Source organism: Budorcas taxicolor, chromosome 8 (assembly GCF_023091745.1).
Source record: "Budorcas taxicolor isolate Tak-1 chromosome 8, Takin1.1, whole genome shotgun sequence".
In the NCBI taxonomy this organism is placed as follows: Eukaryota; Metazoa; Chordata; class Mammalia; order Artiodactyla; family Bovidae; genus Budorcas; species Budorcas taxicolor.
In genome coordinates, this window is record NC_068917.1 from 105,330,124 (window position 1) to 105,348,840 (window position 18,717).

At 45.8% G+C, this 18,717-nt stretch overlaps 1 protein-coding gene across 2 annotated transcripts in view; it reads left to right on the forward strand.

Annotated features, from left to right (window-relative positions):
• SNX30 (sorting nexin family member 30) overlaps nt 1-18,717 on the forward strand; it is a 255,807-nt gene that overhangs the window by 152,516 nt on the left and 84,574 nt on the right. The gene's annotated exons all lie outside the window — the stretch shown is intronic.

An 18,717-nucleotide genomic window follows, 5' to 3' on the forward strand; every position in this document is an offset into this window, starting at 1 on the left:
AAATGAATGCCTCTTTGTCCCAGTACTAAATGAAATCAGGAGACCCAACTTTCTTTCCCCCTTAGATGGGAGGACATGTGGTGGTGAGTAAAATGAGTGTGAGAGCACTGAGTAGTCAGAATAGCCAGGGAGTGGGACTTGATGAACCTTCCCAAGAGCTTTGTGAAAGCAAAGAGTAGAGTTGGGGGAGCAAGGGGAGGGACAGTATTAGGAGTAAGGAAACTTATAAAGCTAATGAAACCAATGGGTTGAGCACCTGGAGGTATGTGCATGTCTCTTTGTAAATATTTCTCTTTATTTTATAGAAGATTATAAACTATGTGAAGGTTTCAGTTGCTTGGAAATACCTTGCCTATATTTGCTATTTAATAAGTAATTGTTGAATGATGATAATTTGTTGCTTTCTTATGGACAGAGAACTTGGTCCTGTGTGTGCATGTAGAATAGGAATTGAGGTTAAACTTATGATTTCTTTCTCAGGTCTATATAGGATAGTGAATTAATTATCTATGGCTGTGTAACCAATTACTCCAACATTGAGCATCTGAAAATAGTGTCTGGGTCAGAAATCTGGGAGCAACTTAAATCTCAGTGGTTCTAACTCAGATCTTTCATAAGCTTCTCTTCGAGCTTTGACATGGGCTGCAGTCACTGAAGACTGGATTAGGGGGTGGATTCCAGCTTACATGCTCACTCACTTGGCTGTTGTCAGGCCTTCGTTCCTTTCCATAAGGCTGCTTCAGGTGACAACTCGTTTCCCCGAGAGCAAGGAATCCAAGAGATGGAGAGATCCCAAGATGCATAATCTCAGAAATGATATAGCTGAGCCATATTCTATTGGTCACACTGGTCATCACTGGTACAGTCTGGGAAGAAGGTATGAATCCCAGGAAGTGAGAATTGTTGGGGCCATCTTGGAAGTTGATTGCTTAATGAACCACTGTTGGAGGACACCTGACTCAGAAGTGTGGGCATTTTTGCCAAGTACTGAAAGGACAGATGCCCTGTACCCCCAGGATCTAGATGGTGGCCCTGAAATCAAGCTTAAGTCTAATTACCCCTGGCTTCCTTTACAGGGACAGATCCCTGAGAAAGGCAATCTTGAAGGCATTATTATTAATTATTAGAATATTTAATAAGTCTCATTAGAGCTATGAGGAACATCAAAATGACCTCCCTCCCAAGGGCCTGATTTATAGTGAGCCACTTTTCCTTAGAGGCTTACAGAGCAATAAAATTTCTTTCTTTGACTGGGAGGAACATTTTCCTTGAGTCTTGGCATACACATATGTTCTCATAACTCTGGAGAAATTTCTGCAGAGAGAAGCTTATCAAGCAACAGAGGTGAATCAGGACCCGTGGAAGGAAGCCTTTCCGTTGTCCCGGTTTCTCTTGCCCAGGAAATATCGGGGTCATTGGAGGGCAGGTAGGAGCATTGAGTGCTATGGTCTGTCTTTGAAAAGGAGCCTGTGTTTTCTTGCCTTTTGGGGCCTTGGGATTGTGACCCTGGACGCCTGACTCATAGTCAGTTCTGGACCTGGAGAATGAATGTTTGACAGGCTGCTCATAGTGCAGGGTTATTATGCAGAGGGGAATTGCTTTCTGTAGTGCTATGAGAGGGAAAGCCTTGCGTCTCAGTCCAGCAGACACTTCTCGGTGGCCTCTGGGGTTTTGGGAAGGAAGGAAAGACCAAATGTGATGGCCTTTTCACCCACAGTCTAAAATCATTCAAACCTTGGTGTGAAGGGCAGAATCCTTTCTATCGACCAAGGGTTGCTAGGAATTCTTTTAAGCTCACCGGGTCTTCTAGCACTGTATCTTTTATCGCCACCTGAAATGTAAATAAACCACTCAGCCTAGTTCTCTTTTTTACTTTCACCTGCAAACCACTCTGGGCTTGCTTCTCCCCTAACTCAGCCTCCAGCTCTTGTGTTCCTCCCAAAACGTAACACCAAGTCCTCTCAAGCCCCACCTGTGGTTAACACCTCTACCCACATCCTTAACCTCTTCACTGAGCTCTTTCACCTACTTTCTGCTCCCTTAGATCACTACTTCCCCTTCAAAGTCTTCAAAACGGAGGTATCTTTTCCTCCTCCACTCCACTTATTTCAAATTCAGGCGATGGGGGTCGGGGTCCTTTCCTCCTCCACTCTGCTTATTTTACGTTCAGGAGATGGTGGTCGATGTCCTTTCTCTCCACTGCCTTTTAAAGACCAAGTGCTGCTCCTTTGAGGCTCATGTCATTGTATTTGCTCACTCAGAATATGTTTGAGGGCCTCCTACAAGCCAGGCACTGTTCTAGGACCTCAAGTCAACCAGCTGAAAACCCCTGACCTGGTTGGGTATATTTTTAGTGATTTTATGTATTGCTGTGAGTGAGTGAGTGAGTGAAGCTGCTCAGTCGTGTCCGACTCTCTGCGACCCCATGGACTGTAGCCTACAAGGCTCCTCTGTCCATGGAATTTTCCAGGCAAGAGTACTGGAACGGGTTGCCATTCTCCAGGGATCTTCCCGACTCGGGGATTGAACCCGGGCCTCCCGCATTGCAGGCAGACGCTTTACCATCTGGGCCACCAGGGAAGTCCCTAAGTAGTGCTGTGAAAGGAAGTCAAACTAGAGGGGCGGGGGGAGTGTTCAGGATCACTGGCTGTACAGACGTGGGTAGACCTTATTGAGAACTTGAGATTTGAGCAGAGAATTTGAAGGAGTTGAGGGAGTTAGCGAGTGGATGTCTGGAGGAGTGTCCTGGTGGAAGAAACAGCCAGAGCTAAGTCCTGAAGGCGCCTGCTCAGCATATCAGGGGCTACCCTAGAAGCCTGTGTGGTTGGGGCAGAGTGCTAGTGGGGAGGCCTTGACCATGGGTAGAAGGGGAAGGGGGCCAGTGGTCTAGAGCCTGGTATGCCGCTCTCAACTTATGCCTTGACTTTGAGTCCCATTGCAGGGACTCGAACAGGAGGAGGGTATGATTTGACTTAAGTATCGAAGGATCACACAGGCTGTTGAATTGGGAATCCTTTATTTGACTTCTCCACTGAGTTTAGTTTCCTTTTTGTCAAAAAGACATAAACTGAGTGCAAACTAGCTGAAGAAAAGGGAAAAAAAAATCTCTTGGCTCATGTTGAAAAGCCGCAGGTATTTTGGTTTCTGGAAGGGCTGGAACAAGGTATTCAAATGATGCTGGGAGTCTGTCACTTCCGACTCCTGGCTCTGCTTCCTTCTCTCTGTGTTAACTAGTGATGTTCTCAAGCCGGTGAAGGGATATAGCCTACAGACGAGGTTTGCAACTCCAGCCGAAAGAGAGCACCTCTTTCCTGATATTAATAATTCCAGCCAAAGCTCTGGGCTAGAGTCTTCTGGGCCTGAATTGGGTCAGATGCTGAATCTTTGTAACTGATTGCCCAAGGCCTGGGCCAGGTCCTTATCTTTGGAGGGTAGAGGAGGGAAGTTTTTGTATGTATGTTTTAACTGTGAATATAAAATAGATGAAGTATATAAATGTTATCTGTATTATGTATCTATACAGTTTAAAGAATAATAACATGAGCACTTCTGTTCCTACCCCCACCCTCCAGACATAGAGTTGAGGCATAGACTCTTACTCGTATTCTGGAAGCCCTCTTTGTGCCTGGGAAGAAGGTGGTGGTTTCCGAAGCAGGGTCAGGATGCTTTTAGGAGGAGAAGGAATGAATGAATGTTGGACGAGCATCTGTTGTTTCACAGGTGTCCATCACAGACCTTCCACTGCCGCCTATGTCCCTACTTCTTCCTAACTTCCCTACTTCTCTTATTCGTTAAAATCCTTAAACCCCCAGCTATCTTCTCCAATTATATCTTCATTGCAAGAACTCTGTGCAAATCTTTCACCTCCATCCTTTTACCCAGTTCAGTTGCCCTCTCTTGTGGCCACACCCTCGCATTGTAACACCGACAGCTGTGCCCACTCTGAAATAGTGCCATCAGATAGCTCTTATCTTGCCTGTCCTGCTGCCAGTCAGTAAGAACTGCCTGCACCTGTTCCCCCAAGGCCTGTGCTCACTGGACTCCTTTAGACTCCACGGCTCAGCTTGTCGGTTTCTTCTGCCGCTGTCCTTGATGCAGTCCCCTCACTCTCCTTCCTCTACATCCAGTCTGGGTCCTTCCGTTTGTTCCTGTCTTTTGCCCGTACCTTGAGAGCTGCTGCCAGTGTAGCCTCACAGCTTCCGAGCACAGCCGGGGCCTTGGTGATGTTGGGCCTGTTGTGTTGTGCTCAGGCGTGTCTGACTCTCTGCGACCCCATGGACTAGAGGGGCTGTTAGTCCTGTCTTCACTATAGCCCAAATTGATGAGCCTAACATCCACACATTACTTTCATATTTACATTCCCTTTTCCACCCCTCTGCAATTGTGCGGGAAGAGGGGCTGTATGGACTATAGGACCCCACCAGGCTCCTCTGCCCATGGGATTTCGCAGGCAAGAATACTGGAGTGGGTTGCCATTCCCTTCCCTAGGGGATGTTGGGCTGGGCCTTCCTTTCTTTCCTCCCATTCTGCACCATGGCTGATGGAAGCTTTGCTCCTCACACCTTGCACCCCCACCTCCTCTCTACCCGCTCATTCTGTTGGCCTCGCTTCCTGCCTTAGAGAAGTTAGAAGCTGCTGTAAAAGAACTTCCTTCCACCAAACTCAGGGTGATCAGAATCTGTGGCCTCCCTTTCTGTACCTCCCACCCGGGTTGCAGTAGAAGAGGATTCAGAGGCCCATCCTGGACTATGGGTACAGCCCACCTGCTCTGGCCTCTCAGAGACCCTGCTTTTTGTTGGCCTGCCTCACTCCTGTGTCTTCACACTCCCTGTCAACTGGCTCATTCCCATCAATGTTTTAAAAACTTAAAGAAAATTTTGATTAAAAATATTTTTTAAAATTGAAGTATTTTGATTAGCAGTGTGTTAATTTCAGGTGTACAAGCACAGTGATTCAGTTTATGTACCTGTATCCATATTTATCTTTCAGAATCTCTTCCCATATAGGTTACTAAAAAAATATTGGATGTAGTCCCCTGTGCTATACAGTAAGTCCTTGTTGGTTTTCTGCTTTAAATATACTCTTGAGTATGTTAATCCCAAGCCCTGAATTTATCCATCCCCTACCCTTTTTCCCTTTGGTAACCATAAATTTGTTTTCCATGTCTGCGGGTCTGTGTCTGCATTCCCATCAGTGTTTAGAGGTCCTCAAGTTGCTCTTGCTTCTAAAACAAAGTAAGAGCAAAGGAGCTCTTATGATGCTTCCTTCTCCATCTCATGCCCTATTTTGTGACTCCTCTTCAGAGCCAAACCTTTTGAAATAAAGGTTTGCTCCTCTTGTCTCTAGTTGCTAACCTCTAGCTTACTCAGCCTACTGTTGTCTGGCTTCTGGCTTTACTACAGGTCCCTTGTGACTTCCTTATTGCTAAATCCAGTAGGCACTTCATATCTCTGCCTTCCCTGATTTCTTGATAGGTTGAACAGCACTTGATCCTGCTGAGTAACCCCCTGCTTGAAACTCTTTCCTCGCTGGGATTTGTGTTTTAGAGTGTATGCTCTGGAGCCAGGTTGCCTAGATTTGAATCCCAGCTCCACTGTGTGTAGTCTTTGTGACAGTAATTTAACCTCTCTGAGCCTCAGTTTCCTCCTCTGTGAAAAGGGGATAACAGAAGTGAGTACCCCCATCACAGGGTTGATATGAAGATGCAGTGAGTTCACACTTAGAGTAGCGCCTGATGCATGCTGCTGCTGAGTCGCTTCAGTCGTGTCCGTCTCTGTGCGACCCCATAGACGGCAGCCCACCCTTGAATAGCTGTGAGGTGGTGGTAGTGGTGTTTTTTATTCCCTGATACTGACCTCTTCACATTTTCTTGGTACATTTCTTGGTTGTGGTCTGGTCAGGGAGTTAAAAACTACAGTAGGTTTTTTCAGACTGAGAGACTATAACGCAGGGAGTTAATTACATTGGTGCTGGAAGACATGTTGAAGTCACGCCGAGGACAGGGAGGTAACCCAGAGCCTAGGAAAGCAGGAAGCTGCCGTCACCCAAGCGGCGGGGGTGGGGGGGCGGGAGGAGGTGAGGTCAGCAGAATCCAGGAGCTTCTGTGGAAACTAGACCATGGCTGGACAGCTGAGCCAGTGCAGAGACCACAGGAGGAGGGAGCTCTGGAGAGGAAGCAGCTGCGGCCAGGGATGCTCTGTGACCCAGAGAGGAGGGCTTAGGGTGGGGGAGAAACACACTCTGGCTTCTCTGCTCCTCCCGCTTAAGGTCTTTCATCTGTGGCATCCATTGGCCCCAGCAGCATCCTTGGTGGACACGTGATCCTAGCAGAGCCAAGTAACCAAACAGAGATTTGCTCAGATGGCTGCTGGGGGGAAAGAGTCTCCTTTTGTTAGATCATGAGCCATTGTTCCCTGTGATGTGGAGAGTGGAGCTGGAGAGGAATGTGGAGTTGGAGAGGAAGAGGGGGACGATCCCTGAAGATCACTTGAAGCCTGGATCCACCTGTGCCGGCCGTGCCTGAAGCCAGCACTGCTGCCCGGACATCCTGGTTACAGGAGGCCATGATGCCCTTTTAAAAAGTTCGTTCTTAGTTTTCCCTGTGCTGGGTCTTCGTTGCTGCGGGCGGGCTTTCTTGAGTTGTGGTGAGTGCGGGCTACTCTCTAGTTGCGGTGCGTGGGCTTCCCGTTGCGGTGGCCTCTCTTGTTGTGGCTCACGGGCTCTAGAGTGCAGGCTCAGTGGTTGCGGTGCCGAGGCTTAGTTGTTTCCGCATCACGTGGGATCTTCCAGGACCAGGGATAGAGCCTGTGTCCCCTGCACTGGCAGGCAGATTCTTAGCCACTGGACCACCAGGGAAGTCCCGAGATTGCCTTTTTGTCCCTTGAAACTTTAAGAAAAAAATGACCAATACTTCTACTTTAAAACATGAAGTGAAAATTAAATTTTACTTTGGGAGCATGGAGTGGAGGATGCTTAGTTCCTCTTGGCCAGCCCCACTGCTGGATATGTTATAAATACAGAGTGTATTATCAGCAAATCAGCTTTGGTGGCAGAGGTGTGTTTTCACCAGGTTCCTTGAAGTTCGAGGTGGCTTTTAGGGGCCGGGTGGGGAGGGCATCATGGTCCCAGGGAGCAGCTAGAGCCAAGCTCCTGGGACGGAAGAGACTTGTGTCCACTGGGGTTGCGCTGGGTCAGGTTGTGTGTTGGGAGTGGGTTTGGAGAGTCAGGATGGGGATCAGGGAGAAAGGAGGTGGGAAGACAGAGCAGGAGGAGGCTGAGACTGCTTTGGATGCTCTGATGTGAAAGTTGTATTTCTTAGGCAGCAGCCAGCCCGTGAGAATGTTTGACCAGGGGAGTGTGTGATCAGTGCTTGGGGTGGGGAGAGTCTGGCAGTGAAAGAGCTAAGTTAGAAAGCTGTCAGTTTGGTTTAGGTTGCCATTGTGGCCTGAAAGAAGAAGAATGAGAAAATGAAAAGATGACTAGTTTTGGTGCAGTGGGGATGGCTGGTTTTCTAGTCTAAGAAAGAGACTGGCGCCCTCACTGAGAGGAAGAACACAGCTGGGGAAGCACATGTGAGCAGGTGGAAAGATGGCTGGAATGCAACATGAAGTCAAGTTGGGACAGTTTGTCTGAACCCTGCTGCTAAAAGCCCACTCAGACTTCAAGGTTTAGCACACGTGCTGCCTCCGGGAAGCTCTTCTTTATTTTACGAATGTGTAACTCCAAGCAATCCAAAGCAAGATGAGAGTGGAAGATGAAGAGGTTGAGGTCAGAATTTAAACAAAGTGGATATTAGTGATCAAATGGAAGGCAGGAGATCCTAGCAGTTTGTAGGAAGAAAGGTGGTAGCTTGGGGGAAAAATAGGGTTGAGGGAAGGTCTTTAGGATGGGGGATCAGGGATTAATAGAGGTTACAGGGAGAAAGACAGATGTTCCTTGGTAAATGAGAGTCTCTCAGAATAAGTACATAAGTAACAGCTTGGTGAAGGTGCAGTAACTCATATGTGAGCAATTGGGTTTGTTTACTAGACCCTGGGGCAGGTGAGTCACACGCTATCTCACGTTTGCCTTGCCCACAGAATTCCTCATTTTGGCTGCCACAGAGCAGGGATCAAGAATTTGTGCGAGTGTGTGTGGGTGTGTGTTGGGGCTGGAGGGGACAAGGGCACAAGTGACATGCAGAAAAGGTGTTTCAGGACTCTCATTTGAAAAAAGGCACAGAGGCAGGAAAAGCATATGGCACCTTTGGGTGTCACAGTTTGGGCACCTCTCAAAACCTGAACCTCTTGAGTATCTGTTACCTGCCTGGCTCTGTGCTGGATGCTGGGGACATTGAGAAAGATTAAAAAAAAAAGAAAAAGATCTCTCGGGACTTCCTTGGTGGTCCAGTTCTTAGGACTCTGCACTTTCACTGCAGAGGGCAAAGGGTTCAATCCCTGGTTGGGGAACTAAGAGTCTACATGCTGCCTGGTTCGACCAAAAAAAAAAAAAATCTGTCTCCTGAGAGAGTCATGGTCCAGTGCAGAAGAAAGGAGACATATACCCAGACGCAATAGAATGTGAAAACCCTAGATATATTCACTGGCACTGCGGCCTTGGGCAAGTTCCTTAACCTTGTAATGCCTCAGTGTCTCCCTTGTTAAATTTTGGATTATTTCAGGTAGTGTTCTGAAGTTTAGAATAGTATCTGGCATATAGTAAGTACTATGAAAATGCTGGTGTTGTAACTGCCTTAGAAGCAATAACTGGGGGTCCTGGGAGCCTGTACAGAACATGCACCTCAGTTATCCCCACCCTGGGAAGGAGCTGGGTCTTCAGACAGCAGCCCTTGTCAATTACTGGTTGACCGCTGCATGGATGTGGTGTTTGAGCATTAAATTCTGAGCACTTTTCCAGCCTGCCCATGGATGGGCGAAGCAGGTTCAGCAATGGGGGAAGCAGTTGGGCCAAGAAGTGTGGGTGTTGGTGGTTGGAAGTCAGGTCAGTGGGCACTGAACTGGCCAGCGAGAGGAGACAGATGGGCACCCACGGCATCTACATGGAAATAATGTGTAGGGGTGGGGTAAGGAGTGATGGTGCTCAGGAGCGTGGTGACTTTTCCAAAGGAGATGCTGTTTAAGCTGGAGGGTGAAGTAGATGTTTCCCAAATGGACAGGAAAGAGGGGTAACTGGAGCAAAAGAACCAGTCTGTGCCAAAGCTTGGCAGTGTCCTTTTGCAGGAGTGGTGGGTAAAGGGGAGGCAGCTTCAGGAAGGCTCTGACGCACTGGATTCAGGGGGTGTACTGGTCAGGAGTTTCGTTTGCAAACAATAGAAACCAAGCTCACACTACTTTGAGTGAGTGAAGTCGCTCAGTTGTGTCCGACTCTTTGCGACCCCATGAACTGTAGCACACCAGGCTCCTCCATCCATGGGATTTTCCAGGCAAGAATACTGGAGTGGGTTGCCATTTAAGCAATACCATATGCACAGACCATTAACGCCACCTTTTAGAAACATAAAATGTAGTGATTTTTAGTATATTCACGAGGTTGTACAGCTGACACCATTATCTAATTCCAGAGGGTTTTTGTGACTTCTGGACCCCATAAAACTTGTGACCCCAGAAAACTCTTCATTCTTATTATCAGATACTCCATTTCCCCCACTCCCAACCCCTGGCAATCACTAATCTGCTGTTGTTCTCCATGAATTTTTTTATTCTGGATATTTCATAAAAATGGAGTTATAGAAAATGTGGCCTTCAGTCTAATGTTTTTAAGGTTTATCCATGTTGTGTGTATCAGTACTGATTCCTTTTATGGGTGAATAATATTCCATCATATGGACAGACTACTTTCTGTTTATCCATTCAGCAGTTAATGAGCATTTGGGTTGTTTCTTAGATACATATGGTTGAGCCTTGAACAATTTGGGGATTAGGGTGCTGACTCCAACACAGTTGAAAATCCACATTTTAACTTTATAGTCAGCACAGTTCTACATCCATGGTTTCAATCAACCTTGGATTTTGTAGTGAGAAAATCCAGTAATAAGAGGACCCACATGTTGTTCAAAGGACCACTGTATGCTTAAAAAAAAACACATCAGACTTCCTGGTGGTCCAGTGATTAAGACTCCATGCTTCCAATGCAGGAGACTTGGGTTAGATTCCTGTTTGGGAAACTCGAATTCCAGCTGCCCTGTTTAGTTCAGTTCAGTAGCTCAGTCGTGTCCGACTCTTTGCGACCCCATGAATCGCAGCACACCAGGCCTCCCTGTCCATCACCAGCTCCCGGAGTTCACTCTGACTCACGTCCATCGAGTCAGTGATGCCATCCAGCCATCTCATCCTCTGTCGTCTCCTACTCCTCCTGCCCCCAATCCCTCCCAGCGTCAGGGTCTTTTCCAGTGAGTCAACTCTTCACATGAGGTGGCCAAAGTACTGGAGTTTCAGCTTTAGCATCATTCCTTCCAAAGAACACCCAGGGCTGATCTCCTTCAGAATGGACTGGTTGGATCTCCTTGCAGTCCAAGGGACTCTCAAGAGTCTTCTCCAACACCACAGTTCAAAAGCATCAGTGCTCAGCTTTCTTCAGTGTCCAACTCTCACATCCATATATGACCACTGGAAAAACCATAGCCTTGACTAGATGGACCTTTGTTGGCAAAGTAATGTCTCTGCTTTTCAACATGTTATCAGACCTTTGTTGGCAAAGTAATGTCTCTGCTTTTCAATATGATATCTAGGTTGGTCATAACTTTTCTTCCAAGGAGTAAGCGCCCTGTAGTGAAGCCAAAAAAAAAAAAAAGAAAAAAGAAAAGACATGAAATAGAATTTATTTAATTTTCTACAATAATTTTGACATTTGAAGTTAGTAGTAGTTTTAGACTTGAATGTACAATGAGATGGTTGTAAATACCCTGATTATTTGTTTTTTAACCATCTCAGCCATTTTTAGGTATACAGTTCAGTTGTTCAATCGCTCAGTCTTGTCTGACTCTTTGCGACCCATGGACTGCAGCATGCCGGGCTTCCTTGTCTTTCGCTGTCTCCTAGAGTTTGCTCAAACTCATGTCCGTTGAGTTGGCGATGCCATCCAACCATCTCATCCTCTGTCATTCCCTTCTGCCTTCAGTCTTTCCCAGCATCAGGGTCTGTTGCAGTGAATTGGCTCTTTACATCAGGTGGCCAAAGTATTGGATATAGTTTGATAGGTATATTCATATTGTTGTGAAACTGATCTCCAAAGTTCTTCATCTTGCAAAACTAAAGCGCCATACTCATTAAATATAACAACTCCCATTATCTCCCTCCCCCCAGGCCTTGGGAATCACCATTCCACTGTCTTTATGAATTTGAAGCCTCTACTTTAGATTCTTCATATAAATAGAATCATACAGTATTTGTGTTTTTGTGACTGGCTCATTTCGCTTAGAATAATGTTCTCAAGGTTCATCCGTGGTGTAGCATGTCACAGGATATTCTTTTTTAAGACTGGAAAATATTCCATTGTATGTATGCTGCTGCTGCTGCTGCTAAGTCGTGTCAGTCGCGTCTGACTCTGTGCGACCCCATAGACGGCAGCCTATAAGGCTCTGGCATCCATGAGATTCTCCAGGCAAGAACACTACTACACTTAAAAAATCAGTTATCCATTGGTGGGCATTTAGGTTGCTTCTACCTCTTGCCAGTGCTGCAGTGGATGTGCAGCTATCTCTCCAAGATCCTGTCTTCATTTTTTTTTTTTTGTGGATGTATAAACCCAAAAGTTTATATATAAAAACTGGATCATATGCTAATTCTATTTTTAAAGTTTTGAGAAGCTTCCATACTGTTTTCTATAGTGTTTGCACCATTTTACAGTCATACCAACTGTGCACAAGGATTCCAATTCCTCTGCATCCTCACCAGCACTAATTCTTTTTCTATTTTTTTGGTAGTAGCCATCATAATGACTATGAGGTTGTATCTTGTGGTTTTGATTTGCACTTCTCTGACTAAGGATGCTGGGCATCTTTTCATATTCTTGTTGGCTATTTGTATATCATTTTTGGAGAAATGTCATTTTGATTTGCACTTCTCTGACTAAGGATGCTGGGCATCTTTTCATATTCTTGTTGGCTATTTGTATATCATTTTTGGAGAAATGTCTATTCAAAATCAGATTATCTGATTTTTTTTATTGTTGAGTTGTAGGAGTTCTTTTTATATCCTGGATATTAACCCCTTATCAGATATATGATTTACAGATGTTTTGTCCCATTCTGTAGTTTGCCTATTAACTCTTTTGATTTCATCCTTTGCACAAATTCTTTTAAGTTTGATGTAGTTTCATTTGTCTATTTTTGCTTTTATTATCTGTGTTTTTAGTGTCATATCGAAGAAATCACTGCCAATTCCAGTGGCATGAAGCTTCCCTGCCATGTTTTCTTGTAGAAGTTTTGTAGTTTTGGGTCTTTAATCCATTTTGAGGTAATTTTTGTATATGGTGTTAAGAAGAGGGTCCAATTTCATTCTTGTGCATGTGAATATTCAGTTTCTCAGTATCACTTGCTGAAAAATTACTCTTTCCCCTTTGAGGGTGTATATACTTGTAAGTATTCTTGCCTGGAGAATCCCATGGACAGAGGAGCCTGGTGGGCTACAGTCCACAGGGTCTCAAAGAGTCGGACACGACTGAGCGACTTCACACACACACATGTAGTTTTAAATATAATTTCTTACTAGAATCAATAGAGCGTATTAATACTTGAAGTGCTAACATGAATTTTTGTACATGTGTTTGAACCTCCTCCGTCTTATGTGCTGTGGGAGGCATTAAGTTCGTTGGGAGTTAAGTTACCTGCATTTTGGAAAAAGCAGTTACCTGGGACAGGTCAGGGCTCAGACATTCCAGGTGAAAAATGGCTTACTGGATGTATAGGGTAAAAATGGTTGTAGAATAATTCTTTTATTGTGAAAATGGAAACTTAGACCTTCTTTTCAGGCTATTTAATTAGGGAAGAGGTATGTTCTCAGGAGGGCTTCCCTGGTGGCTCAGTGGTAAAGAATCCACCTACCAATGCAGGAAGATCCCCTGGAGAAGGAAAAATGGCAACCCTCTCCAGTACTCTTGCCTGGAAAATCCCGTGGACAGAGGAACCCAGCAGGCTACAGTCCATGGGGTCACCAAAGAGTCGCATACGACTGGTGACTAAACAACAACATTCTAAGGAATTAGGCTTATCATCTTGCTGCGTCAGCATCTGTGCTGCAAAAATGCAGTATAGCAGCCTTTTTTCTGCACTGTCTGGTCCAGTAAATCTTGTTTATTTCATGACTTGCATCAGCACTAGTGAAGAACGCTTGGACTTTTTGTTCATTCCTCAGAGATTTATATGGGCCTCTCATGTTCCATGCTTGGGGAATGCAAAGATGAACAGATGACCTTACCTTCTAGCCACTCAAGGTCCAGGAAGGGAGACAGGGAAGTACAGGTGAGTCACTGCTGTTTAACATGATGACAGGGGTACGTGCTGAATGCCAGAGGGGTAGTCAGAGTAATTTATTAAAGAAAATTTTAAGTGAAGCACGTTGGAAGGAGGTCTTGGGTTAGCTATTAAAGATAACAACTGCATTTTGCCTTCTGAATTAGTCAGTGTTGGGATTTCAATGATTTAAATAATTGTTTTTTGGCCTGAGTTAATAGTAAATTTTTCAGTCCTTTAGCTTTTATTGTATGCGTGTTAATGCAGTGACTGTTCTTCACCACCGTATGTGTATCCAAGATTGGCCATGTAATTTGTGGAGCCCAGTGCAAAATGAAAATTCTTACCCCATGTTAAAAAAAATTATTAAGAATTTCAAGATAGTAATAGCAGAGCATTAAACCTAGTGTGAAATCCTTCGGCACATGGGGTCCCTGTGAAGCTGGCCCTGAGTGTATCCTTTGGACGTCCTGGTTTCCGGGTCCTGTTAAAATCACCTCTTGACCATCTCAGTCTTCTGGTTCAGGACCGTTGCCATTCTGGGGGTATGCTTGCGGTGAGTCGGGGTCCCCCAGGCTGGCTTCGCCATTCTGGGTTGACTGTGGGGCTTGCCTGGAACACTCCATCCCCCAGTCAACGTCTAGACTAACTTAACACGGTCTCCTGTATGCCCAGACTGTCATGTTTAACATCCGCTTGGGACTGTTGTCACGTCCCTAACTGTTGCTTCTCTTCTGTTTTCCTCATGTTCTGATGTCTTCCCCATCCAGGGTGTCCCCGCAGTTACCACCTTTACCCAGAGACGATAGTAACGTGTCTGTGATCATTACGAACCTTTAGGGAACACTTCTTTTGGTTGGGAGCCATACTGCATCCTCCTGGAGCACTCCCCTAGCATGCATTTACTATCTCCTTTTCCTTTAACAGCTGGGGAAATACAGGCTTTGAAAGATGAAGTTGCATTTACGTATTCAAGGTCGCAGAGCTGGAAGAGAGTGGGGCTGGGATTTGAACTTGGATCTGTCCAGTCTTAGAGCCCACTCTCTTCATCGACTGCTGCAAACTGGCATCGTTTTCTAAACCCACTCCCCACTGTTTTGAGCGTTTATTTGCATCAGGCACTGTAGGTTGCGTTTCTTACACAAAACACAGTTTCAGGCCAAGGGAAATGAAACCAACCCCTGTGTATCTTAGCCTGTGTCTCTTCCCTCATCTCAGTTTCTGGTTTTTTCCAGCCTCTTCCTCCCCCCTAGCAGCCTCCCTTGTTAGAGAAGTCTCCCAGGGCTCTCTGCCTGCTGCCTGCTCGCTCTCCCGTCACCGTCAGGCTTCTTGGACGAGCAGTCTTTGCGCACTGCTCCCATCTGCCTCACCATCTGCCTCCTCTTGCCTCAGCATCCAGCCCCACAGGCCAGGTCCTGCCTCGACCGCTCGCAGCTCAGGGAGAACCGCAGCAGCTGTTTCTGTGCCATTAACGACTCAGGCCTTTATTGCCGCAGAGGACTCCGTGGTCTCTCCCTCCAAGACCCTCTGTTTTCAGTAGAGGACACTGTGACTCAGAGAGAGGAGTGATTTATCAGATAGGGTCACCCAGCTGGTTTGTGGCAGAGTTGAGGTCAGGACCCAGGTTTCTAGACCCTTGGTTCAGTGCTCATTTTCCTTGAGTGATACATTAACTAGCTTCCCCTCAATGCTTTCTTTCTCTGCCTTTTTTTCTCTCAGGGTCTTAAACTCTGTTCACGGCCCAATGCCTGGCGCAGAGTGGATGCTTCATTCACTGGATGAATTAATTCTCTCCTTTCTTGGCCTTCCTTCCCCTGCTCTGCCCCTGCTTCGCTGGGCCCTCCTCTCCTTTCTTCTAAGTTCCGACGGTGAGCCTGTCCTGCCATGCTTCCTGCCCTTTGCTAGTTCCTTAGGTTTCATCTCTGGATGGACTTTACTACTGCAGCAGGGCTTAGGACTCCCACATCTTCCTTTCTAGCTTTAAACACATCTTTCCAGGTATTTCTGTGATTCTTGTTTTAGCACATTATAATCTCCCTATGGTGAATGTATTTGAAACCACATCTTTCTTTGCTTCTTTTTTTAAACATGCTGTTTTTATATATAACATCACTGCTTTTATTTTTTTTAAGAAAAAAAACAAGATACAGGGCCCAAGTATTATCAAGAGCAGATTTTCCCTAAAAATGCAGGAATCTAGGTCTTTCGCCCGTAGGCAGCTGTGTGCCCTGATGTGGAGGCTCACTGCTATGGTCTGCGTATCCCTGGCCGCACTTCTGTTGTGTTTTCAGACGAGAAGCCTCAGGTCAGAGAGCAGTTCGTGTGAGCAGTCAGGGAGGTCTGTTACCCCAGGCTGTCTCTCCAGGTCTTCTTTACTCCAGTGTGGTGTGGCCGAGGTGTTATCCCCCCCAGCTGGTCTCAGGACTTAGTGAAGCTCAGGTTGTCGATGTCTCACTGCAGAAAGAATTCAGTAAGAGACAAAGTGATAGGTAGGAAGCAGATTTATTTAGAAAGAAACACACTCCACAGGCAGAGTGTGTAGGCCATCTCAGAAGGCGAGAACAGCTGACATCACTGTTCCTTATATGTCCTTCTTCATTTCCGCTGTCATTGTGAATATCCTAATCAAGATGTATGTAGCTAAACACTCATCATCTGAGGACTTCTTAGACAATGCTGTTGCCTGGGCCCCATCTCAAGAAATTTGGATCCCATGAGTCTACGATGGTCCAGAGCCCAGTATTTCTTAAAAAGGGTTTTCCAGAGAATTATAACGTGTAGCCAAGGTTGAGATCAGTTGCTTTAAAAGGATCCTCTGATTCACTCAGAGGAAACGCACCCTCAGACATGTGTATCTCCTACACTGTACTGTAAACTCCGTGAGGCCAGGGGCTCTGATTGCTTAATGCTGTAATGGCAGTGCGTGAACAAAGCCTAGGATGGGGTGAGTACCCAAGTATGTGCTGACTCAATAAATAAGACACGTGCACAAATGTATTTGTTGCAATGTTATTTTTAATGGCAAAAGATAAGGAGCCTAAATATCCACCAATAGGGAGCTAGTTTTGTAAACCATGGTAATCTTTAAAATGTATTAAAAAGAGAATACACACACACTCATTTGCAGTAATGGCAAGATATAGTAAGTAAAAAAGGAAACAGTACAAACCACGAGTGGCCTGCTGTCGCTTGTGTGCATGTGTAAGAGTAGTGCAGGTGTGAATGCTAGCGTCGCAAGGGTGCACTGATGCTTCTCGGAAGGTAATTCTCTGACCCTTTGAGAGTGTGGCCTTCCTTCCTTGGAGGCTCCCTGACCAAATCAGAGAGGAAGAGCCCTCCTTCTCTCTTCCTAATTTGGTTAGTAATAGTTGGTATTGATGAAAAAGGGAAAACTTGATTAACAACCCTTGTGTAACTCTGTGTTTCAAATAGTAGTATATACACTACTGATACTGTGTATAAAGTGGATAACTAATGAGAACCTACCAAATAGCACGGGGAATTCTACTCTCGTGTTCTCTGGTGACCTAGATGGGAAGGAAATCCAGAAAAGGGCATATACGTGTATACGTGGCTGATTCACTTTGCTGTACAGGAGAAACTAACGCAATATTGTAAAGCAGCTGTACTCCAATAAAAATTATTAAAGAAAAATGGGGCTTTTTACTTGCAGTCATGTGCGGTGGGATGTGTACGTTGTTCGTGCCTGAAAACAATTAAAACTGCGCAGAGGTAAAGAGGACTCAACTCAGCTGCTAACCGAGGGGAGGGAGGAGACAGTGCTCTTCTGTCGCTTTTTGTTAATATTTATTTTTTTTTGGCTTTGCTGGGTCTTCGTTGCTGTGCAGGCTTTTTTTTTTTTTGCTGTGGAGAGTGGAGGCTCCTCTCTCCCTCTGGGGCACGGACCTCTCGTTGCGGTGGCTTCTCTTGTTGTGGGGCACAGGCTCTAGGACATGTAGGCTTGGGTAGTTACGACCCACAGGCTTAGCTGCTCTGAGGCGTGTGGAATCTTCCCGGACCAGGAATCGAACCAGTGTCCCTTGCATCGCAAGGTGGATTCTTAACCGCTGGACCACCAGGAAAGCCCTTTTCTGTAGATTTTAATCTGTTCTCATCAAATACGGGTGAATACTGGCTCAGAGTGAGCTTTTACCCTTTTCTCCCAATGATCATTCAATTTTCTGAACTATCTTGTTTTCCCTGCGGTTAAGACATTTTTTTCTCTCCTGCTTCAAGTCACCGAGGAGGAGCAGGACCTTGCCGTGTTTCACCAGCTGTCTGTACCTTGTCAGACCCTGTTTCATGCTCTTGCCCCCACCCTCCCTGACCACAGGGCTGCCGTGGCCCTCGCCTAGCTCCATGAAAGAGACACATTTTCAGCCAGTGATGATCAGAGCTCTTCTCCCTTCCAGTTTTCCTCGTAGCAGTCCTTATCCTGGTGAGGGGTTTTTGGCTTCGTTGCAGCTTTTTAGAGAGAGGGGTGACCAACTTACAAACAAATGCAAATGGAAGACATGGTACCAGGGGGTGGTTATGTTAGTGATGGAGAAGGAAATGGCAACCCACTCCAGTCTTCTTGCCTGGAGAATCCTGTGGACACGGGAGCCTGGTGGGCTGCTGTCCGTGGGGTCACACAGAGTTGGACACGACTGAGGGGACTTACTTAGCATGCATACATGCTTATGTTAGGGGTAGACTGACAGCTCTGTCTGAAACAGTTCAGTGGACTTGACTTTTTCAGTGTAACCAAATTCTCCTTCCCAGGTCTTCTGGGAGGTTCGGCACATTATTGTAGGTATCTATGGAGCTTTTTGAGTAACCTAGGTACTATTTTATATAGTATTTTAGACTGGACTGTTTAGATTTTTAGACTGAGATCCAAATTTGGGGCTAACGTGCATCTACAGATTTCTTTTTTTAATCTTTATTTTTATTTATTTATTTGGCTGTGCTGGGTCTCAGTCCTGGCATATGAGATCCTTTTAGCTGTGGTATGTGGGATCTAGTTTCTTGACCAGGGATCAGATCTGGGCATGCTGCTTTGGGAGTGTGAAGTCTTAGCCACTGAGCCACCAGGAAGGTCCCCACAGATTACTAAGCGTGTCTCAAGTGCTGTGGTTTGAGCAAAATGGTCACATCTCCACTTTCAACCTGACTCTGAAGAAGATAGCCACTGTTTTTTGTTTCTCTCAAATCATCCTTCTCTTGGATGTGTGAGTGGAAAAGGATAACATTCGTTAAAGACACACCATAGCGTCCCAAGATTGTAA